A 26,091-nucleotide genomic window follows, 5' to 3' on the forward strand; every position below is an offset into this window, starting at 1 on the left:
GTATAATGTACTTTACTGGTTTGTTTTCATTAGTTTCACTGTAACATTGTCCACTATCACAGGTATTATTATTAACAGCTGTACCGTCCTCGGGGTCCCCTTCAGCTCGGGCCCTCCTTCAGCTCGGTGCCTTAGGCAAATGACTAGCTTGCCTAGCTCTGGCTCTGGATCCAGTTTATGATATGGATCACACTATTTTTTAATCACACTGTGGCCTTGATGGAGATTTGAGCTCTCAGACAGTTTTACAGATATTGAGCTGGAATTAGATGAAATTATAGCTGAGAGTAATTCACATGACATTTCCTGATATTGCATGAGATCACACATAACATTTTTTGTAGGGTTTGACCAAAATGTCTACAACTCCATTTCTTAACATCAAATGATCTAGGGTCTAACAGTGATATACATTTCTTCAAGGGATGATGGGCCTTTAATTGTACAACTTTTAAGCTTTTTTATGAAACAGTATGTCTTCAACTGTAAACAATTTAACTGACTGAAAAAAAAACAAAAAACAACACACAAACATAACTTTGTTATATACACCAGTAATCTACTGCTGTAAAACCTATGCATATTTAACCTAACATTGTGACATTTCTACTATCAAATGTTTATAGTTAAAAAGCACATTTCTCCAGATGTGCATCTGCATTGGAACTATCTCCACAGTTGAAGCAGTTCTTCCAGACAATCTCAGAGCAGGGAAACTTGACGCTGACACCATGAAAAATGAAATTGTTTTGTGGTGGGTTAGCAGCTTTTTGCACCGAGGTGAAGAAGCTTTCACTACTGCCTTTTACACATTCATACCCTTCAAGCTGCAAAGCACAAATACACATTTACCTCATTTTCATTGGCTGGGGACAGGCGGAAACCGTCATTTCAATAAAAGCCAATATCAGGTAGATAAAAGCAATTTCTTTCACAGGGAGGAAAGATAAAGATAAGAGCAGTAACAAAAAGACAGATAAGAAGGGAAAGCAGAATCTATTTGAAAACTAGCCTGAAAAGCAAAGTGGGAGGGAAGGTTCAGACTCAGCATGTATGGTTTCTTCATCTGTATTGGATTTTTATCACATTCCAAACCACACGCAAAATCCACATGATGTATGTTTGATATAGGAACTGCCTTATCCAAATGAATCAGTTTTTCAGAATTTTGATTTTGACAACTTGACACAATGTTAAGTCTTGATCGTGTAAGGATCCTCTGTTTAGAGGATATAGTGGTGTCCAATAAATTGTGTAATATTATGAAGACCAGGTATAGTTCTAAATGTTGAGACTGATCCCCAGCACATTTTTGAGTGCAAATGGATTGTTTACATTCTTTTCACAGTGAGTTCACTGTACCTGTTTGTTAGCAACATATCTCATGAACCACTGAACAAATTTTAATGAAACTTTCAGAAAGTAATTACTGGAAACCAGGGGTGGAAATTAGCCCCCGCCCCCGGCCAAATGCGGGTAAATATTGTAAGTGGCGAGTGAATTTGATCAACACACACGCCACTGTGGCGGGTTGAGGCAGGTTTGAACAAAAAAGGTGTTATTTGTCCTCTTGACATATAGGGGGCAGCAATGTGCTCGAGTTGCTACTAAATGCAAGAAAGAGAAAAGTTTAGCAGACACTCTTTACCAGTTGGCGGTGGTATTGATTCCTTCAGTTGTTTACCAACCACCAATAAAAATCAAGAAGAAGAAGAACAAGAAACAATTTGAGGAGTAGCATTAGCAATGTGACAGAACATTTCGGCAGTTAAGCGGGTAGCAGACAAAAATGTTTTTCAAGAGCAGTCGAGGGAAAAACCGAAAGTTAAACAACGTTTTTTTTAAAAAACTAAATCAATGATGTCATGACGTCGGTCAGTGTGCGTTCGCGCCTATGGCCGGTGTTCTGACGATCTGTGCTTCCTCGTCAGATTTTCCTACCGTAGCACGGCTAAACAGCTATGTCTAACGGTCAGTGCTACCCGTCAAAAACTGCTACCATCATGTTTACAAACCGAAAACTATAGCGGTTTGTGTTAATGTTAAATATCATCAGATACTGAAGTGGAAGCTTAGGCGTTATGCTTAGCATAGCATTGGAACAATTTATATCCATGACGAAAACCTTTCTAAAACCACAAAAATCACTTACTTCATCAGAATATCCTACCTGTTAAATATAAGCGGGTAGCACAAATAAATCTATGCATTAAAAGCAGCAAGTGTCTGAAAAACATTACAACTTACATACAAAAACTTACAAAAGCACAAAGAAATACTTCAAAAACACTCCACAGAAATAAATTTCACTTGTCTGAATTTTTTATGTACAGATATGCATCTTTTAATGGTTTGAAATAAAAAAATAAGAAAAATCTAATTATTTCCTTGCAGTGTCCAGAAAAAGGTGTTGTTCAGCTTGTAGGGCACCACAACTGCTTCCACCCACCTCCATCATCATCATATGAAATAACTTTTTGTCACAACAAAAAATTTTGTCCACCAGCCACTATGGCTGGTGGACAAAATTTTTAATTTCCACCCCTGCTGGAAACATGTACATCTACAACTGATTACCTTCTGTAATTGCTGTAATTAAAGATGGCCACCACAGCTAATCAAAATTATCCAACTCAAAATGGCTAAAACTTAGTTAGTGTTACAGATATTAAGATAAAAAAATTATGTGGTAGTAGCTAAGAATCATTCACAACACATACTTAGAGCATGAAGTCCCACAGTAATGCTGGGGATTGCTCTTAATGTTCTTATAATGTTTTGACCAAAACATTTAAAATAGCATTTCTTTATCTCAAAAGGAATGTTTACTTTGTTTTATTTGCTCTTCATCCCTTTCTTCTGTCTTCAAGTCCATCCTAATGTGTCTCAATTATAAGACCTCTACTCTCTTTCCTCCACCCATCTCAGCCAAAAGGTGACATTAATTATATAAGCCAGAGTCATTACTTCAAATATTAGAAAAGGAAATGGACTTTTTGAATGATTCTAAAAGAGAAAACTCACATTTTCACTTTCATGCCAATCACCCTGTCAAATCTGCACGCCACATATCTTCTCGTCATGTTGAGGACAAGAAGCAGAAATATATCACATAATGAATTTTATTTTTAAGGTACCTTTTGCTGTTATGCTTCCTGTCAGGTTTTGTTGCATTGTTTGGTGCAGTGATGGCCTCCTTTTGTGTTTTTCTCCATAGAGATCATTTAGGCTTTATCTAATGTACTCTAATTCTCATAACAGCTCATCTTCCTAAAAGTTTTTTATAAAAAAAAAGTGTTACTGCATTCTGCATTCATCATGTCAGGTGGTAAAGGGGCAATAAATAATGATAAAAAGGCCTAGCATACCTTAAAGGAACACATAACATACCAGAGTTTTACACTAAGATAACCTTGTTTTGAGAATGATTAAGTTGTAGCTGTTTAAAATTAAAATCACAAGATGTAACCCTCAGAGTATGTGTTGTGAATGTCTCTCAGCTACCACTTCATGTTTTAGCTCAGTTCTGTAAAACTAACTGAGTTATAGATATTTTTGTATTGGCTAATTTTGAATAGCTGTGGAAGCAATCTTGAATTGGAATGATTCCAAAAGTTACATATTTGTAGATGTACATCAATTGATTAATTTCTGAGTTAGTGAAATCAATTCAGTGGTTCATGAAATGTTTTGCTAACAGGCAGACATGGCTGACTCTAAATAGGTAATGGCAATTTTTTTAAAAACAAAGACCTTGCAAATATGAATATGTGTTAGAGAGTAGTCTAAGCTACTTTTCCATTAACTTTTAGATGAATTTTTATAAAACTAAGTTATATACATTTTTGTGATTTTTAATGATGGTCATTGGTTTTAAGAATGGTTGTCGATACAAGAGATAAGAAGCAGGAAATAAATGTGGGTGAATCTTTCTGAATTGTTTAAAAAGATACGGGTTGGGAAAAGGTGATTGTTACAGAATTAACCCTCCTGCTGTATTCACTCCTTGCTAACAACTTTTGTGTTTTGATATATGCAATTATAAATCCATGCCATAATACTTATACTGTATCACCACCTAATGTATGAGAGATCTTTTCATTAATTTATGTTCTTATGAACAGAACTTACAAATTTATTTTTTTCTCATCTGCAAGCCTCTCTGATATGAGGTCATCCAACCAACTTGTTCTTCTCATGCACATGCAATACTTTCTCTGGCATACCAGATAGTTTGTGTGGTGGTGTGGTAATCACTGAGAGTCATCCCCAACACAGTCTAAGTGCTACTTTTTTGCTTGATATCTTGGTTAGAGCTCAGACATTTCACAACATAGGATGATCTTCGTTAAAACTCTGGCATGAAAGGTGGCATGTGAGGTGCATTCCATCAAGAAATGTTCAGCCTTAAATTCTGTTTGTATTGAGAACCTTTATAATTAACACCTTGTAACTGTGTAATTACAAATCCATTATACAATTACAATCCATATCAGGGTTGTACAGTTAATGCGACAATTCAGATAAAGAGAAAGCAAATTCACACAGGCACATTGTCATAACATAATCCCTGCACTGTGGGGCCAGAAACCCCTCATTCTTCTCCCATGACACTATCAGCCAGCAGCCACATCGGCAAATCCCGCTGTTGTTGGAGGAAGACAAGGAATTACTTCCTGTGTTAGATTAGGTTTATCTTAGCTGGGTTGAGAGTTATTATTATTGTGAATGATACAGCTTTCACACACACACACACACACACACACACACACACACACACAGTAAAAGATATGAGCCAGTAGTATTTACAGGGTTATCAACCCATTTTAATGTTGGATAATCTGCACTCAGGGGCAGTTAGCTGGCAGCTAGATTTTTCATGGGGAATTTGTGCAACATAAAAATTACAAAAAGCAAATTTATGGTCACATTCTGTGGAGAGAAAATAAAACAAGCCAACCACACTCACAGGCAGTTTCACAAAACAATAGGAAGCTGTCCACAGAGAGAAGGCCTTTAGAAATTCACATAGGGTAATAATGACTCTGACCACAAAGGTAAAGAGGGGGCAGCTTGCCAAAGAGACAACAAAACTTCAACAGATTATTATAGTTTGTGAATGAATCTTTGATGTTGGGCAATAAATAAAATGTTAACCATAAACCAAAACTATTAAGGAAACCGGACAGTTTAAAATGAAAGCCGCATACATGGTTAATACTTTTTTGTACATTCATGCCTACAACCATGTTTGGTTTCCTTAGTAGTGTACAATTTGAATGTGTGCAGCACTGATTGTGCTTTATCGCTGCAGGCTGGAAGGGAAACAGAGGTACAACAGGGGAACAGTATGTTGAGGTAAATCTGATGCCATCTGTGCATTATATAACTGTGCAAGCAGCTTGAAAATATCACTCACATTACACTAGAGCATGAAATAAGGTAAAGCCTTGGTAATGCTGCATATGTGATTACCCTGAGCTCCATTTCCTTTTCAGATGCAAATGTTAAAAACATTTTTGTTTCTCCCCTATTTTCAGTCCATCCATACCAAACACATCTACTATATGTAAAAGCAGAAAAGCAGAGAAAATAAAAAAATGGCTTTAACACACACACACACACAGACTCTCTCTTCTAGTCACATTTTGGACTTTACAAGTAGCCAATAATAGACGATACACAGGTATGAGGTCTGCCAGAGCAGAGCAACAGAGAGCAGCTAGCCAAGAGATTTTGGGTGAGATGCTCACAGAAACCTTTTACCTACAGGCTCACTTTTCCTTACAGGCTAATAGAAGAACTGAGACAAGAAGATGCTGCTGATCGCCACAGATATGCTGCAGCAACGTCACAAAGAAGAACAAAATGGCAACAAAAACAAGAAGACAGTTATGCCACAACAAAGTAGCACAGGCCACAATAACACTGTATGCTGTAACTTTCTTTTCTCTTCAACACAATCTACACAATGTTACACATGCATCAAACATGTCAAAACACTTAACTTTTTAGAACATGCTCTTCAGTTCTTCAGGTTTTGACCTGTGTGAAAAGAATGTCAAAATACACCAACAAACAAATTGTAACATGTAACATGCAATTCATGGCTTCAAGAATTGAGCTGCTCAAGATGGCTGCATGTTAGAGTAGCTCAGTCACATTCATTATGAGATATTGCTTTTGAAAACTTTGTTCTTTTTTCTTGATGTAAATCACTTTTTTGGATGATTATTTCCTCTGTTATTGAATGCTGTGCAGCTGTAAGGTTTTTTACTGAAACCTTTTTACTTTTGGACAATTTGTTATGATGATTAACATCTTTTACTCTTCAGTGTTAAACGTGAAGAAACCTGAAGTCCAGTCATGGCCAGAACCAAGCAGACCACACATAAATCCACTGGAGGTAAAGCTCCCAAGAAGCAGCTTGCCACAAAAGCCACCCACAAGAGCACCTCCACCACTAACGGAATGAAGAAGCCTCACCACTGTAGGTCCGGTACCGTGGCTCTCAGGGAGATCCACTGCTACCAGAAGTCCACCGAGCTGCTCATCCGGAGCTGCCCTTTTAGGTCCTGGTCCGGAAGATCGCCCAGGACTTCAAGACCGACCTGCTTACCTGATGGAGCTCTTTGAGAACACCAACTTGTGCGCAAATCACACCAAGAGGGTCACCATCATGCCCAAAGACATGCAACTGGCCCGCAAGAGCCGCGAGGAGAGGGCTTAGACTCATCCCCACCTTTACACAACAAATAGAGTGTCTTCATTCAGAGGCTTTTTCAGATCTGCTGTAAGACAGACCACTACAAGAAATCATACCTGCCCACAGCCATCAGTATCTAAAACAACTCTTTAGCGAAACCAAGATGATGAGTTACAACAACATTCAGTATCCCTTTGGGATTAATAAAGTACTTTGAATTGAACTGAATGTAGCAACAGAAAGGGACAGGATCCACAAGGAGAATTCCATTTGACTGGCTGGCTGTAGTCCTGATACTGGCAGTCAAATAAGGATTCACGTTCAGTCCTTTACCATGTCACACACTTCTACTTCTGTGTTTGCTTGAGTTTTCTGTTCCTCTATCAATGATACACACACATGCAAACTCATTGACAGTACACTCACACTGGCAGAGGTGTAAACTCATGCCAAACACACAGAGGAAGTACACAAAGCATACAAACACAAAAAGAAAGATACTCGAGTGGTTCAGAGTGACTGTGTTGGTCAAGGAAGACAGCCATGACTTTGCCCGAGGGAGTGAGGACAGGAGAGCACAGGCAGGGTAGTTAAAGGAGTGAGAGTTACAAAGATTAATGATCCGAAACTCTCTGTTTTAAGAGGGTTTGACTGTGTGTGTGTGTGTGTGGCCCCCACGGTGGAGACATTATGTAGAAGAAAGCTCTATCCCTGACGGATGGGCTCGTTTAACAGTGAGAGGCTATTTCCACTGTGATTCGTACCAGGGCGGAGGTTTTGCCAGATTTCACACAAACACACACACACGTACAAACACACACACTGACACAGCATGCAGTGCCACCGGTGCAATGTGGGGTGTCACCAAAAGTCAGCTTTTACCAAAACCCCCAGCTGAGTGACATATTAACCTGGCACCCTCAGACACACACAGCCTCAGCATGTAAACCATTGTAGGATACCACCATGAAGACATAACTAAGTAGTTGGCCTAAGATTCTGCCTACTTAAACACACAAATAAGGCTCCATACAAATTTACGTGCACATATAAATGCATATGCAGGGGCTGAACAAAGCAGGTGTGCTGCATAATTAACACAGAGGAGGCAGAGATGATATGAATTAAAGATTGACTGACATTTAGCATGTACTCTCTTGTCAGGTTAGTGTGTATCTGTATCATGTTAGACATTCTACATGTTTCAAATTGCTCCATGTATTATTTTGGATTGCATTGTGTTATTCTTTTATTATCTTTAAGCTAATTTCTCAGTGTTTTTTACAACGACAAAAGACCAACAACACTATTTTTAATAAAGGGCCTAGCATTCCTTGAAGAAATCATATCACCCACCTCTTTTCAGGTCAGAGGTTTACAGTATATGTTGGCAGTGTCTCTCAGCTAGTACATAAAATTTTAGATCAATATCTATAAAATTTCCAGAGTTATAGCAATATTGTTTTGGCTAATTTTGTATTGGGTTGACTCCAAATGCTAAACAGTTGTAGATGCTCACCATTGATTATTTCTGAGAATTTCATTAAACACGTGGTTCACAAGATATTTTAGTAACATATAAATATGGTTGACTTTAAAAGTTTATTTCAGAATGTTAAGTGAAAATATGGCACAATGTGTAGTGCTCTGTGTATGAAGGGATAAAGCTCAACTACTGCCATACCAAATATTAGCCTAATGTCTGTAAAACTGGCTGAGTTAAAGCCATTTTTGTGATGGGTATGGTTGCTTAGCTGTTGAAAATCTTGAATCTTGAATTGGGCTGACTCCAAAAGGTAATCTGTTGTAGATAAACATTCAATGATCTATAATTTAAAAAAATTGCCAAAAGACAGGCAAAATTGACTGTATTAGTAGGAAAGTTTTAAAAATAGATACTTTGCAATTAGTAAGTGCTCACAGTGTTTCAGCAATCCGTCTCAGCTGCCATCACACCAAAATTTAGCTCAATATCATTAAAATTGGCTGAATTAGAGACATTTTTTGTGTTTGCTGAATTTGCTTAGCTCTGTCAGCCATCTTAAATGTGACTCCAAAAGTAAATCTGTAGTACATCTAATAATTACTTTCTGAGAGTTGTATTAACATTTGTTCAGTGGTTCATGAGACATTTTATTAATGGTACAGAAAAATGAACACACACAGGCAACACATTATTGCCCTTATGTCTTTGGTGGCGGATAACACATATATCTTAGTGGCTAAGAACAAAACAAACTCCTCAAAAAGACTGACATTCAGCGTCAGAATCATCTTTTTGAGTTTTTATAAAAGCTTTAATAATGAGGATATAAAGTATCAATTTTTATTTGTATCAGATACTCAGAGGATTGTTTTTGGTTTTTGCAACAATAAAGAAGTGGATTAACATGCTTGCTCCCATGAACAGCAGCTCTGCATAATGACTGCCGCTCAGACTTCACTAATGCATATTTCTACTTCAGATCATGCCAGCTTGTCAAAAAGTAATTTAATTGTTCTGCTTCCAAACATGTCAGTTCAGTATCCCAATTTGCTTTCTAGAATAAAAAGGGGTCTAATGATAAATTTGTGTGCACCAGAGTGGATTACATCAAACTACATGAAAGCACAGTCACCGTGTGCAGTAGATTAAAATGAAAATAATGTGACAATGAAATGGAGCCAACTTAGCTCTCTCCATGACAGCATTCTTGTCACGTCTGACAGAAACATGGAGACAGTCAAAAAAAGAACGACATGTCATACAAATGACAATTCTACAGCTGCAACTTATGACAAATTGACTTCTTGCAAATGAGCATCATGTTGATCCTGAAGGGGAAAGATGGCACAGAGAGCAAAAAGGGAGTTAGAAGCAGAGAAAGATTTAGAATTTCAGAAAGATGACAGAAAAAATTAGCATAGACCATAACAACCAAAAAGGTTAAGGGAGAGGAGGAGGAAAGAAGTGGGGAGGGATGAGCAAAAGGCACAGTGAGAAGAGGGAGGTGGAGTGTGATAAAGACAGAAAGTGTTCCAGCAAATGAAATTCATCTCCATAAAAACCCAATCTTCTTACTCTGCAATATGCTCCAAAGGGACAGATTGACATAAGAGGTCGCAACCCATGCTGTAACCGTGGCAACGATACTTGTTCCCATCCCGACTCTCATAATCCTATACTCTCTCCTTTTCCTCTTATATTGTAACTTCTCACTCATCTAAACTCAACACAAGTGCCTTTCCTCATTTCTTCAAACCCCCATTCTGAGATTTAGTCAGATGCTCTGACCATTACCATGAATTTAAAAAAGTAAAAAATAAAAAAAGTGCAGGCCAAACCCTTGGCCCTTATTAAACAATATTATTTTTTAAAGCTGTTAGCAAAAATAAAGAGACTGGGAAAAAAACTTTACTAGGAACTAGTTGACTTAATGATTTTGTTGTTTAAAATATTTTAATGATCAATTAGGATTTATTCTACAAGTTGCTCACATATTACATTTATGAAATACTTGAAATAGGGTTTCATATAAGAGTAAACTTAACCTTTAAAACAGAAGAATTTCAAACCCAAGATAAAAAAAAAACTAAATTGAAAAGCAAGTCAGACTTTAAAGACATCCATAACACATTACTTAAAAACCCTACAGAAGGTGGTCCAGTCCAAATAGGCCATTCCAGTGCTCGAAGTGGGCTGGCATGGTGCTGTCACTTTTTATAGCATACCTCAATTTCTCATAAACTTGCTAGTATGCAATAGCAGTATGCACTTTCAAAAAATACTTCAAGCTGGGACTAAGATGCCTTCTGGTCATCTCGGTGTGATTTTTGAATAAACTGAGACAGCATCGGGGGCTTGAAGTCAGCACACTACAGGTGTGCTCTTGTGCCAACAAGCAAGCTAGTAATAGAGCCATAACAGTTGACATGTGAAAAGGTATGCCAGCTCAGTGATGTGATGTTGTGATGACATGCAATCTGTGTGACCACCTGACTGTTAATTGTTGTTGAGAATTTTAAATCCTGCAGATTCATTACTGAAGAGAAGCTTGGTGATAATGCACAGAAACTATACATTTAGATAAAAAGGATTATTAACCACAAAGAGAATGACTAAATTAAGATCATCCATCATGTTTTGAAAATTATATGAGTGCAATGTCTGTCACATATTTAATGTGTAGTGCTTCACATTAACGCAGCTGAGTTTTGGTCCATGCCTTTTTTGATTCTGTGATGCTTGCTTTATTTCTGTGTGGAGTCTGCTCCACACAGACATGCATGTTTGGTTAATTGACACTCAGAATTGCCCCTAGATGTGAGAGAGAATGGATGTCTATTTTTTTTATCTCTATGTGGCCCTGTGAAGAACTTGCAACCTGTCCAGGTTAACCCAGCTTCTTGCACAGTGACTGCTGGAGATGGGCGCCAGCTCCCTGCAACCATTCACAGGAAAAAAAAGGTAAAAAAAAAAAAATGGATGGCTAGGTGAAGCGTTTTCTAGAACAAACAGGTCCTGCTGATACAGCACATTGAATAACTTCCAGTGGAGAACACAAAAGTCGTCAACAAAACAGATTCAGTACTAGTATCAGGATCGCCATCATCACTGAGATAAGTAGGAGAATACAAAATAGTTTTATACTATAAATATTATAATAAATATGGTATGTGGAGCATTTTATTTTACAAAAAGGACTATATGAGCTGTCATATAAAACAATATAATATTTTACTAAAAAAAATTGAATTTTTTTTATTCATTAATTACTTACATGCAGATTTTGAGGCACCTTACAAAAACAATAAATGTTCTATTAAATTGAAACAGTACTTTGCTGTATTATGTATTTTTCTTCAAATTTGTGTAAATTAATACAACTGTGTATTCAATACTGGATTTTTTTTAAAATCCATCATATAGCTACAAACACTCCACAGCCAAACCACTGTCAAGGACATATGGATCACCATTGAAATTTAATCAATGGTATTTTGTGTCAACCCTAACATTTTCCAAATATTTTTAGCAAGTTCTGTTCATGAGTACTGAAGTAATCTTGTGAACAGACAAAAAAAACAAAACAAACAAACCAACACACCTGAAAATATAACCTCCTAAGCAGACATAGTAAGATACTCATAAAACGCAGAGTTTATAAAAATAAAACAGAGTTTGAAAAATAAATAATTAAATAAAAATTGAGGGAACAAAATGAAATTGATTTATTGGGTTCCTACGCGTACAAGTGTAGGCCATATAACTGCAAGCAATCTTCAATAAATAAAGAATAAATGTTTACAGAAGTATGTCCCTGTATTCTCTTTTACACTAGGTAGAAATGACTGTGCTATATCAGTTTGAAAGTTGTTAATTGGTGGAAATACAGTATGCTTAAATGGTGGTAGGTGCAGGCAATACGCAGGGTGGGTGAGTAGTAGAGGCTGACATTTTTCCGGGAATCCCACAGGTCACGGGATTCCCGAGGGATGGGAGTCAACTATACTATTAATCACGTGATTGGGACGATACGAGATAAAAGGTTAATGGGAGCAGATGGGAGTGGGAACCAACCAATAGGACAAGTCAGCCTACACTGTAACGCTAGTCAAAAGAACTGCATGGCCCAGAAGCCAACAGTGCTTCTGGACGCTGCTTTCTGCCGAAATTCAAAGAATTGCAATGGTAGGAGTAAACACCAGCAGAGAAACCAATCTAGTAAAAATTGATTTGCAATGCAAAGTCAGAAGCAATGATCTGTCTGTTAATAATGTTGTGTCGTTCATGAACGATTTGTTCAAATGAACAAATCTTTTGAGTGAACGAACTGAACCAAATCACTTTTTTCACTGATTTGTTCCTTGCTTAGTTCAGCTGAGAAAAAAAAAAAAAAAAAAAAGAAGAAAGAAATAAGAAAAAAAAAACTTAGTTCAGTTTAATTCAGTGGGAATGGAACTTTAGCGTTATGTGACTCACTCATGACGTATATCTAAATGACACAGTGGCATGTGCTGTGTGGGTGGGGAGGGACTGTTGTTGACACCTGAGTGAATGTGACTTGAGATTCACTGTAAATAAACTCCATGTATCACTCAATAAACGAAAAACTGTCTGACTCTACCCTGAGGCACTCGCTAACTTCGGCTACACAGAGAGAGGAGTCTGTCAGAGAGGGCAGGGAGGTATTCATTCTGTAAACGTACTGCTGATTTGCACATGCGCAGAAACAAAGAACTGCTGCACAGTGAATGAACTGCTGATTCGCGATGTGCAGAAACAACGAACTGCTACCGATGATTTGTTTGCTTAGTACTGTGCTGGAATTGGTGCTGTTTATTCGTGTACTACACCAATAAACTTAGATTTGGTACTTTGCCTCTAGCTTTAGAAACTGGACAATTTCACTCAGTCCCCATGGAGGATCGAAAATGTTCTCTGTGTGAAATAAAAAATGAAATGTATTTCTTATTTTATTGTCCTTTGTATACGACTCACAGAAATGAATTGTTTGGTAAAGTTCTTGATGTTTATCCAGATTTTTTTTATATGAGTGATGAAGATAAACTTCAGTATCTATTTAAATAGTATGTGTTTCAGTTAGCTCAGTATGTTTAAAAAGCCTGGCATCTTCGAAAGAGGACACTTTATGTTTGAAGGATGTTGATGTTGGTCTCTGTCTGCATCTTTGAAATATGTTTGTGTCCTTTAAGCCCATGAGGGCTTGTCACCTATTATGGTGTATGGCACAAAAGAAATAAACTAAACTAACTGCTAAACTATGTGAACTGAAGGATTTGGTGAACGAGTCTTTTGAACGAATCATTTTAATAAACTGATTCTAGTGATTCAGTTCACTCAAAAGAGCTGCCGTTCCCATCACTATCTGTAAAACAGAAAGGTATTAAATTAGTAAAATGAAGCTTTATATGTTATGTTTGTGTTTATTCAACTAAGGTAGACATGGTGTGACTCATCTACTTTTTTTTTTTTACTTTTCACTGTAACTGGCCTCTAAAAAGCTAGAAACAGGGACTTAGCAGCTAATCCTCCATAGAAAAACGATGGAGCCGTAGGCCATCTATTATTTACCCTTTAGTAAAGGTTTTTTGTTTGGATTCCTATTTTACTACAGATGAACTGTTCGTGTTGCCATATCTTAAAAAACAAACAAACAAGCAAAAAAAAACAACCCGAAACTACAGTACACAAAGTAATCTAAGAAAGAATGGGGAGAAGATCAAATCAAATTCAACGTATTTCCTAAAGACTAAATGAAGAACAAAAATAGGAGTGGTACATTGGTAATGGTCACCTTAGGGTGCAAATACAACTCCATCATGACGATGTAAAGCAATGATTGAGTGAACAAAGGAACTCACAGAGGTTATTGGTAACCTACTTTCTCATTTATGTTTCCAACTTGTGTCACTTTAGGTCTTTGGCTACAATTCTGCTACTTTTAGCTTGCCTTGCATCTTCTTATGTCACCTTAGGTTCAAGGTTATTTGAAGGACAAAGGAAAATACAGCATTAGAAACTTTTTAATTTTTTTAGGATTTATTCTGCTTTAGTTTTGTTTTATTGCAATATATTACACTGTATCAATTTTGTTTGTAACTATTACTAACTATGCTCACTTGAAACAGGTCTCTCTTGAGAATCAGACATTATGTCTCAATTAAATTACCTGTATAAATGAAGATGAAATAAAAGAAGACAAATCACTACTCACAAATCCTACAACCTAAATATGGCATAACATAATTATTGCCCATCACTGAAAGGCGAAGGCACACTATTATATTTTTACCCATAATTGTGTATGTGTGTGTTTGTGTTTGTCCATTACCAAAATAGTCATAAACCACTGGACACATTTTATTGAGTCTTGCAGAAAGTAATCATTGGACGTACATGTAAATGTGGTTTACTTTTGGAATCAACCCAATTCAAGATGGCCACCACAGCAACTGGTTTTAAAATATAGAAAATTGGCTATAACTTATTGGTTTTACAGACATTGATCTAAAATTGTGTTAGTAGCTTAGACTTATTCACACATTATGTACTCGGAGTTAGACCCGTCACAATATTGGTTTTTCAAAGTGACTACTATTTTATTTTTCACATTTCTGTAATCATGTAAAAAAGATCACAATGATCTACAATGGGTAAATAAGAAAAACAAACAGCCTACATCTCAGATCTCTAGATCAATGGTGTGAATAGCTCACCAGTCATTCTTAGATCAAAGTTTAGTTAATTATTACTGTGCAAAATGCTTGCATCACCAAAGAACTAATCAGCCTTGTCTCAATAAAATGTATTAAATAGGCACAAGTTCTACAAACCTCACAACAAAGCAGAGAAATATGGTTTGACAGACATTGTGCTACTTAATGTGTTCATGAGCCAGTACCTTAAAGTAACACATTTCTCAAATGACTAGCTTATAAAGAAGTGAAATAAGATAATTTCATGCTTGCTTTGTTGCCAAGGTGACCAGTCTCATGGCTTTTGTAAAAAGGTAAGAGATGAATTTATTTTAATATCAGTGTATTTTTGGAGTTTTATTACTTACTCAGTGAAAGTAGGGAGTCCATGAGTCTATGAGTCCATGGAGAGAATCAACAAATCTCCTCACTGACTTTTACCTGCTCGTTACCAAAAGTGATGGTGCAACGAAAATGTTTTTGCCTGTTACTATAGGCCTATACTTGATTGTCTGTACTGTTAGCAAAATATTTCAGAACCCCCTGGACAGATTTTAATGAAACTTTCAGAAAGTAATCATTAGATTGTCATCTAAACTGATTAACTTTTTAAACCAAACCAATTCTAAATGGCTGTTACAGCAAAGTGATCTTATCAAACGTAAAGGTGGCTCTAACTCGGCCAGCTTTACTGATAGTGAGATAAAATTTAGCGTGCCTGTAGCTGAGACTGATCCTGAACTTATGCTCTGAGTGCTAACAGACTGAACAAGATCTGATTTAAAAGTTTGCTATTAACTATTGTATTCACTTATGTCTGTTTGGTAGCAAAATATCTCATGAACCACTGGGCAGACTACTATGAAACTCTCAAAAAGTCATTTTCAGCTGTACATCTACAACTGATTAACATTTGGAGTTAACCAAATTCATGATGGTCACAACAACTAACTGAACTTAGCCTACACAAAAATGGCTACAACTTAGCCAGTTTTACAGATATTGAGCTAAAGTTTGGTGTGGTAGTAGCTTAAACTCTTTTACGACACATACTTCAAGCATTAACTGATCATGCAAGATATTGCAATATCTCGTGAGATCTTGTTACATATAGTATCCCCTCTTGTTCGCTTTTTGTTTTTTGTATTTGAACCCTAATGAACATATTCTGACTTTGTCACGCGTTTTGTTTAATAAATATAATGTGCTGCATTGCCTTTTCCTGTGATGCACCAATACTCACAATCCTGAAAATCCCACAAGACAGTTTTGCAAAATTAAGATGATATAGGAGAGTTTATGATTTAGCTAGACTTAAGCTACCACAATTCTCTACCACTAAATCAATGAAATCTAGCGAAAATGACAATTAATTAAAGTGAATAACTTTAATTAAATAATAAAGTGAATAACCTCTCCCTCTGCTTTCTTTCAAAGCATGTTTTTTACATATTCCTTAAAAAAAATTTTAAACCATGGATCTGGTCAGCTGGTCTCTCAACGCAATTGATCAAATTTTCTTGACGGGAAGACAGAACTTGGGAGAGCTCTTTTTTCTGGATACACAATGGATTCCTGGAGGAAATAGAAGAATTGTTTGTCTGACAATTATTGTCTTTGGAAGATCTTCACATATTTGGGTTTTGATAACAGGATTTCTGCTGTTTGGATTAAGCAGTTACCTGACTTATCGTCAAATTCGTTTGATGGGTTCTGCGGCCAACAGTCAAACTGTGTGGTTACAGGAGCTGAATCACAAGTTGGACTGAATTGCGGTTCTGGAACTCATAATATGTGTTACATCTTGAGGAAGTTGCTTGCACAAATTAGGCGGAATGGCCCTGGAATTTGGCTATTTGGATTCACCATTGAGAAGAATCAGCAAGGCTTTTAAGACAGACAAAAACATGTCTTGTGAATTTAGCTCCTCTAGGCTGACCTTGGTCAGCTATCTTCAAATTACTCCTGGAATTATGTAAACAAGATGCTCTGCTCCCTCTGCCCAGGACATCTGTGGATCTGCTCTAGGCTGGCTGATAAACATTCCATCACACTATCAAAGACAATGGCCTCTGTGACGTGATTCATGGACCTATCTGCAAACACACATGCACACACACACACATACACACTCATAAAACATGCACCACATCGTCTCCCATCGCCTCTAACAAACACACACACATGCACACTTTCTGCTGTTTCTGAGTCATCTCTCTTGCCCCCCCCCTCCCCCTCCCTCCCTCCTTCTCAAACTTAGTTAGTAAATTTTACGTCGGCTGTTTTAGCAGGCCTGGGGTACTTTTTAGAAAGTTACGTACTGTTAGTTTTAGCATTGCCATGTTTTAGCTTATTTAGCCTTCCTGTACATTTAGTTTAGTTTATCTTAGCTCATACTTTAGATACTGTTAGATTATTAGATTCCTAATTGTTGTTTAGTTCAGCTTTAACTTTATCATGATTTTATTTAGATTATTTTAGCTACTATTTTGTCTCAGCTCATGCTTAGATATGTCTGGTTTCGTGATTTTATTTAGATTATCCTATAATTCATTTAGATTATACATGATTCATTTAGATTATAAATGATTGATGTGTTTTTTCTTTCTTTTTTGTGTTTCATTATGTATTTGCTGTTTTGGATTCTGTTTTTATTTCTCTTGTAAAGCGCTTTGGATCGCATTGTTGCTGAAAAGTGCTATATAAATAAATCTCACTTCACTTCACTTTACTTTCAACTATTACCACATTTATCTCAATATCTGTATAGCTATCTTTGTTTTGACAGTGATTTAGACTGGGTTAACTCCAAATCTTAACCAGTTGTAGATGTACATCCAATGACTACTTTCTAAAAGTTTTATTAAAATCCATCCAGTGTTTCATGAGATAGTTTGGAAAAATACACACAGACATGCTGGCAGGCAATAAAATGAAAAACAATGCTGACTCTGCATAACAAGAGGTTTGATCTGCATCCATCATATTAACCTCACTTAATTAGTCATTGCAATATACAGAATATAAACAAAATCATCAAGTTGAAAATTCTGGAGTGTTTTCTGTGTTGTGCTGTGCAGAGTGTGTAGTTGAAACAGTGAGATGTTTCCATGTATTCATTTATTCATTAATCATTATCCTGACATGCTTTTTTCTATTTTACCTCTTCAACATTGGAAGACAATGATCCATCGAGAAAAAAAATCCAAAACCAAAAAAAAAAAAAAACAACAAAAACAACCAGGCATTGCTCCCAAGGCACTAAGAATTATGCACACAGTTATTGGAGCAATGTTTGGACTTTTCTCTGTACCTGTATCACAGATACATACATACACATGGATACTGCAGCGTAGAGAAAAAAAACACAACAACAACAACAAAATTGAGCAGATTTTGAAGTGTATGTATTTGACACTTTTATTGTGAAGGCTTAAAATTTGTTATGTTAGTTCCACTGGAGCAAGCACAACACATTGCTTCTTAGATTGTTTAACTAAAATACTGCAAGTTATTTTATAAATGAGCACCCATAATCTTCAGATGCAAAAAAGTAACAAATAAAACCAATCCATGTGGGTTCAAGAGCACAGCGGGCTTCAGCTTTTCTGGCTTAAGTCTTGAAAGATAACTTTTTTTTCAACATTGTGACTTTTTTCTGTCAATAAAGTTTGTGATTTTATTTTCCCTGTCAATTAAAATGCAACTTTTTTTCTGTTAATAAATTGATATTTTGATCTGAAAATTAAAAAAAAATAATAAAAAAAATATATATATATATATATATATATATATATATATATATANTTTTCTTTTCTGAGTGGCCCCATTATGCTGTTGAAGAGGGAAAACTAGATGTAAAGGAAAACTAGTAATGCACTCACTTACTGGTTTACTTGAAACAGTAAGAAAAATGAAGGAAAGTGGCACAGGAAGAATGAAGTGTTAAACTGAGGGGAAAACAGCTATGGTCAGCTTTACTGCAGTATAAGATATGAGGATATAAATCATATTTATCTTTTTTATTTTCATTTAAACTAAGCTTTTCTCTGTGAAAGTGCTTTTTCATTATGGGCTCATCATATTCTCCTTTCTTGCCTCTTGTGATGTCAGTTGGTGGAGGAATGGAGATAAATGAAAAGACTGTTGGAAATGATTTTAACCATTCTGGTGCTGCTGGAAACATGTTAGACTTATAACTAATGATGTTTCAAAGCCTGTATCCTGTATTGTATTCAAAATAAAGTATAACCTATTCATTTAGTAAATGTAAAAATTTAACACATTTTTAATTAAAAAGTAACACGGGTTGGGTAAACGTAAGTCTGAATTCATTTTGATTTTACTCATGAAGAATGTGTGGAGTTCACCCAAAATAAAACAAACACAACAAAACAAAAACTAATAAAAGGTCTAGCATTCTTTGAATGAATGCATATCAACCTTCATCTTTCATGGCACTTTTAAATGTAATCTTAAAAAAATAAAAAAAGGACGGAGTAATAGCCATTTTAGTCAATCCTTGTGGATGATAGTATGCACAATCTCATCCAACATCTAGTTAAATGGATGAGTCTTGGAGAATGTCTTCTGAATGAATCTCAGTTCTTACCACTCCAAATTCTAGCTCCATTTCTATAAAATTGATTGAGTTAAAGCGATTTCTGTGGGACGATACAGAAAAGTTAATCAGACATAGATGTACATCTTATGATTACTTGCTGAGAGTTTTACTAAAATCTGTACAGTGGCTAATGAGACATTTTGCGAACAGTTTGACTCTAAGAGGTATCGGCAAGGTTAGAAGCAAAAATGTTGCACAACGTGTAGCAACATATGAGTGTGTGTTGTGAAGACTCAAGTATTACCACAACAACGTTTAGCACAATTTCTGTAAAACTGACTGTAATTGCTGTTTTTGTATCTTCTAAAGTCAGCAGACTGTGATGACTTTTTAAAATTTGTTGATTACAAAAGTTTATCAGATGTAGAGTTATATCAAATGACTATTTCCTGAAAGTTTCAACAGAATCTTTCCAGTGGTTCATACAGTTTTGCTAACAGTGAGTCAGAGATGACTCCCAAAATTTTGGGCGAAGTTTAAAAATTGTTCTGGCACCATTAGTTAGCACTCAGCACATGTGTTGAGGATGACTCCTAGATACCACCACGCTATGTTTTAGCTCAATATCTGTAAAACTAATTGAGTTATAACCATTTTTGTGTTTGGTATGGTTGTTTAGCTGTGGCTGTGTGCCATCTTGAATGGGGTTGACTCCAACAGTTAATCCATTGAAAATGTTTATAGTCATTGCATTCCGAGTTTCAATAAAATTATTCCAGAAGTTCATAAAGCATTTTGCTAATAAACAACAACACAAAAAAAGTTAAAATAAAGATTAAACCAAATATTTAGCAAACTGAGTGGCAGCTGGTATGTTTGCCACATTAATGAATTCTATTTAGACTACTTTATAAACACAACAATGACAAAGCAGGTTAGTTGGGTTTGTATAATTAGCTTTTGTCATGTTATCAAATCTTCATCAGTAAAAACAAATTACTCAGACGATATTATGTGGTTATTAATTTTTACCTTACTTCCAACTTATCTATATTTATTTGTTTATTTACTGAGGTTAAATTATCATCTAGTGTGCAAAAACATCTGAAACTGACCAATACACTTTTTAATTTATGTTGAAGTGATTTTATAAGATATGGAAAAACATCAGGAAAGCAGATGACATCTCCCTGACATATAAAAGGTTCGAACTACATTTCAGCTTTGCACTGAGAAGTTAATGATCAGGAAGGAAACTATCTTGTGTACTCGTCTGAAAAATGATCACAAAACCTTGTCTTAAAGACTGTAGCAGGACACAATAACTCACTGGAATAGGTTCAAGTGTGCATCAATCATCCCTCCATCCAATCAAAGAAGTACAGATGGTGGGCTACGCCATCAGCAAAGTTGTGATTGGGTTAGAAGGGACATGGCATGGAGTCTGTTGGTGTATTATCAGCTTCAATCACTGTAATGCACCGTGCTCCCAGAATGACCTCTGGGGTTTGTGTCACGCCATATATCATCACTATCCATCTTGACTTGACCAACAGTGTCTCACCACATATACTGGACCCTGAAGTCATAGACAGTCAACACTGTGAACAAAAATGCATGGAATAACTCATAGGAAAAATTAAAGGCTTAACATTCCTTTAAGAAATGCATCTCACCTGCTATCTTTCATGCCAGATTTTTAGCTTAAGATCATCTTATGATGAGAAATATTGGCATTGAAGCCATTTTGGTCAAACCTTAAAATTTATGTTATGCACACTGTCCTGAGATCTTGTTAGATGTGTTAGTCTTCAGATTATAAATTGGGGATGACTCTCAGTTACTACCACACTAGACTGTAGCCCAGTATCTGTGAAACCGACTGAGGTTTAGGCATTTTTGTGTTGGTCAAGTTCAATTAGATGTGGTGGCAAGCTTGGAGTGGGTTGACTTTGAAGTTTAATGATTTGCAGATGTACATTCAATGATTACTTTCTGGGAGTTTCACTAAATTCTGTCCATTAGTTCATTAGATATTTTGGTATCAGACACACTGTTGAAATCAACAATTAATGCCAATGTTTGAAGTCTGTTTTAAGGATTACTTCCAGCAACTACGACACTTTAACAGACTTGTAGCCACTTTTGTGTTAGATAAAGGTGACTAGCTGTGGTGGCCATCTAGAATTGGGTTGACTTCAAATTTTAATCAGATCACCTACTCCTAAAGCCAAATACTTCTTGCTCCATCCAGCCTCTACTAAAATGTCTTGAGATCATGGCATGGGTGACTGAACTTTTTAAGCTTTCATGAAAAGAAAATTGAGGTTTCTGTGTTTAGCCCTAGCACTACCTGAGATACCCCTCCTGCCAACCTCAGCTCTCTGGAGCCATATCTCAAACAGTCCATCACAATCCCAATTTTAGAGTTGGATTTCAAGTTTAATAAACAGGTTAACTTAGTTCTGCAGAAAAAAATCATTTAGGACAGAAAGCTAAACTTAAGCCAGATTTGACTAAACATGGTTTGAAGTGAATAATCCACACTATTATCACAACCCGACTTGACTATGGTAAGGCACTTTATGTTGGGGTTAGTCGGGCTTCTCTTTTGTGCCTCCAACTTGTTTAAAATGCTGCTGCTCATCTCTTGACTGGAAAATGCAGATTTGAGTGCATTTCACCTGTCCTATCCACACATCACTGGCTCCCTGTGTGCCATATAATTCATTTTAAAATTCTTATGCTGACTTATAAGTGCCTAAATGGTCTTGCTCCCTTACATCTCTACGACTTGCTTCAACCTACATTCCTTCATGAGCGCTGATATCATCTGATCAGTTACTTTCGGTCATTCTGAAACGGTTGAAGCTTAGAGGAGATTGGGCTTTTTTAGTCATGGCTCCCAAACTTTGGAGCAATCTGTATTCTAATAGTAACCAAGCTTCTTCACTTCCTGTTTTTAAATCTCTATTTAAAACACACTATTTAACATAGTGTGAGTTAATTTAGTTTTTTAATAATAGTGTTCACTGTTTATTTCTTTTGTGATATTTTCTAAATTTATTTTAAACTGATTTTTATTGTTGGTTTTATTTGTTTTATTCTTGTACAGCACTTTGATAATGATCTGTTGTTTTTAAATACGCATTACAAATAAAGTGACTTGACCGTTGAAGATGTAGCACTTGAAATATGCATTGTAAAGGATTCTAAGTTACAACTACTCAAAATTTTAGCTCAATACTGTAAATCTGGCTGAGTTATAACTATTTTAGTGTTTAATAAATTTGCTTTGCTGTGGCGTCTATCTTGAATAAGGTTGACTCCAAAAGTTATCCATCTGTAGATTTACATCCAGTGATTATTTTCTCATTTTTATTAAAATATGTCCAGTGGTTCATGAGATATTTTGGTAACTGTACAGACAAACATACTCACGGGCATAAGCAAAAATTTGACCTTCAGCAGTGAGCAATAATTATTTCAGAGCATGAATGTAACCTAAAGTAGTCTATCGTGGAGCGCATGTAAAAAAAAAAAAAAAAAAAAGGATTACAGTGGTGGCTGGCTAAGGGCAGAGTCCTACAGTGTATACACAGAGCTCCATCATAGTCAGAAGGCACTCATAGGGACAGGGAGAAAAAGGAGGATTCTTTCCGACTTCATTTAACTCCCTCCTACTGCTCTTTATCTAACCCATGACTTGGATGAATCCTGTTATGGTGTGACGTGAACCCGGGGCGGCAGGAAGGAATTTAGCAGACAGACTGAGGGGTGTGTGGAGGCAGAAATATAGCAAAGCTAGGACACTGCAGACATGAGGTCAGTCTTTTTTTTCTGAGGATTGAACCCTCAGCACTCTATCAAGTTGCAAACACAATTACCCTCTTAGAAGACACCCAGGGACAACAAAGACACCATCTATGCACAACATCCCAGCAGGCAACACTTGTTGTAATAGAGTTCCCCTTCAAACTCTATACTTGCATGAACACATGCATCTTGTTACCTTCTAAAGTATTATTCATATGTAAATGCTTTTTTCCCCCCATAACAATCTTTTCTGTTGATTTTAAAATATTTCTTAAAATATTTCTTAAAAACCCAGCACCATTTTATCCACATGGATTTATCCATATAGACTCACAGACTATATATATATATATATATATATATATATATATATATATATCAGTGGCGGGCGGTGCATTTCACACTTAGGCCTTCAGTGATGTCCAACTTAGTCAATAAATACCTTTCATTATGCCAGCATTTATAACACACAGTTAGAAACACACTTAAGCAGTACTTGGCATTGCATCACCTCAGTTGATTTTTAAAATGCGCCGGATAATAGCCCATTTTGTACACAACTAACCTGCATCAGCAATTAAAACATATCTGGTATGCTACTGTCAAAACTAAATAAAATAGAATAAAATACAGTGCTTGCACTCACCAAAAAGGCTGTGTTCCCAAAACACTTATTTCAACATAAAATCCATTCTGGAACGTGTTAGCTAGCTTGGGGGTTGGCCAGCCTTCTCTAATGAGATCTAGCTTCTCCTGAAGTTCATCTTGAAAACAGCCTTGCCAGTATATCAGCAACCAAATCAACGTGTTGCTCTCCTTTGGCCATTGTGGGTTAAAAAAGTTTGTAACATTTAAAAGTCCCGGGTGTGACTGAGTTGATCTGCATAGCAATGCCGTGGCTCAAACTAGTAAGTATTGTGGAATTTGTATTTTTTCTCCCATGCTTTATTTAACATTCAATTATTATATCTTTATCTGATTTGTGTTTATCACCATTTTATGTTTAGCCACCATTTTTAAAGCTTTAACAAGTAGTTGTTTAGTTTATCTGGAAAGAGATAGATAGGTGTTAGACACCCTGGAATGTGAGCAACGGATGTGCCAGCCAGGAAGGGGGAAGGAGTTGCGCTTTGACCTCCAGAGAAGGGAGGCAGTGATCCACCCTCTGGAGGAAGGGGGGCCTAGTAATAAGACCAGTTTGCAATGAAGACTCTTAGAGTCCTGTTGATATATATATATATATATATATATATATATATATATATATATATTCTTCTTCTGTATTTCTTCTATCTTCTGTCCGGTTGGTTAGCCATCACCTGTTTATCAGTCTGCATCTGTATCTGGATGTCCCACAGTATCTTAGCTCTGCCATTCTCCACCACCTTAGGTGGAGTCTCCCACTTTGACTGTGCGACTTCTAGTCCATACTCGGTACAGATGTTCCTGTACACTATTCCAGTCACTTGGTTATAGCGTTCTATGTAGGCTTTGCCTGCCGGCATCCTACATCCTGCTGTTATGTGCTGGACTGTCTCAGGAGCATCTTTACGCAACCTGCATCTTGGTTCCTACCTGGTATGACATGTCCCGGCCTCTATTGCTGTTGTGCTGAGGGCCTGCTCTTGTGCTACCATGATTAGTGTCTCTGTGCTGTCCTTCAGTCCAGCCCTTTCTAGCCACTGGTAGGATTTGTTGATATCAGCGACTTCCTCAATCTGCCAGTGATAGATGCCATGCAGGGGCTTGTCTTTCCATGAGGGTTTCTCTTTTTCCACTTCCACATTGGGTTTCTGCTGCCTGAGATATTCACTAAGCAGATCATCATTGGGGGCTTTCTACCTGATGTACCCCAGGATCTTGGGTTTCATTCTGTATACTGGCTCTGATGCTCACTAGTCCTCTGCCTCCCTCCTTTTGCTGAGTGTACAGTCTCAGGGTTCTGGACTTAGGGTGAAATTCTCCATGCATTGTGAGGGGCTTCCAAGTCTTTATCTCAGTGTCTTTATCTACTCCTTTGGCTAAGTTATTACTCCTGCAGGGTATCTGATGACTGGTATTACATACTATACCACCATAGTAGCTGCCCTACTGGTGGTGGTCAGAGGGCTCGGTGGCGCCGTTGTGATGGCAGCCTCACTTCTGTCAGCCTGCCCCAGGGCAGCTGTGGCTACAATGTAGCTTACCACCATCAGTGTGTGAATGGGTGAATGATTGTAGTGTAAAGCACTTTGGGGTCCTTGGACTAGATAACGCGCTATATAAGTGCAAGCCATTTACCATTTAGTAGTATTACCAGTTTATTTTGACCATGTAAATGATAGAAGACATAATTTTCTCTGCTGGAGCTTGATTTTGGAGAATTCTTTCATCAAGCAGTCAAATCGCTTTTTAATGTCCTCAACTTCTTCAGCTGTTGGAGTCCTCTTCTGCTCCATATTTAAAATTCACAGCGTCTCACAATATTATTGAATGTACATCTATAATCAGTCAACTCCTGGAGCTGCCTTACCGTCACCTTTTCCCACCATACGATTTTGTCATGAGGATACTCTGCTTGGAAGAATTGCTGAACCATAGACTGTATATCAATATTATATATATATATATATATATATAAATTATATATATATATATATATATCTGGTCGTACGACCAGATGCCCATGCCTGAAGCACTTGAAACTGCCAAACAAAGACTCCAAGCCTTGGCCAGCCGCCTAAAGAGATACACAAGAGAGAATGAAGCCAGGAGAATTAACTGGCTCTTCTCCACCCAACCAGCTAAAGTGTACTCTCAATGGCAA

General features: G+C 36.8%; 1 protein-coding gene and 1 pseudogene across 2 annotated transcripts in view; one reads left to right on the forward strand and one right to left on the reverse strand.

Annotated features, from left to right (window-relative positions):
- The window catches only part of nlgn1 (neuroligin 1), a 591,335-nt gene that overhangs the window by 313,424 nt on the left and 251,820 nt on the right, over nucleotides 1-26,091 (reverse strand). The gene's annotated exons all lie outside the window — the stretch shown is intronic.
- On the forward strand, nucleotides 6,367-6,730 carry LOC112451117 (annotated as a pseudogene).

This window comes from Kryptolebias marmoratus, linkage group LG18, assembly GCF_001649575.2.
Source record: "Kryptolebias marmoratus isolate JLee-2015 linkage group LG18, ASM164957v2, whole genome shotgun sequence".
NCBI classification, from domain to species: domain Eukaryota; kingdom Metazoa; phylum Chordata; class Actinopteri; order Cyprinodontiformes; family Rivulidae; genus Kryptolebias; species Kryptolebias marmoratus.